A 270-nucleotide genomic window follows, 5' to 3' on the forward strand; every position below is an offset into this window, starting at 1 on the left:
CCCTCCGGCCCAAACGCTCGGGTCCCCGGGGAAAACTCGGGTCCCCTCCCCGGGGCTATCCCGTGTCCCCCCAAATTCCCATCCCCGTTCCCGTCCGTCCCGGGCCCCGCGTTCAGGCGGGAGGCGGCGCCGGTGCCGCTCGGGGCGGTGCGGCCCCGGGGAAGGGGCGGGGGCGGCGGGTTGGGCTGGGCTTTGGGTTGGGCTCGGAACGGCAGGGAACGGCTCGGAACGGCTCGAAACGGCAAAGAACGGCAGGGCAGGGCTCGGCAC

Source organism: Calidris pugnax, unplaced genomic scaffold (assembly GCF_001431845.1).
Source record: "Calidris pugnax isolate Ruff unplaced genomic scaffold, ASM143184v1 scaffold10, whole genome shotgun sequence".
NCBI lineage: Eukaryota > Metazoa > Chordata > Aves > Charadriiformes > Scolopacidae > Calidris > Calidris pugnax.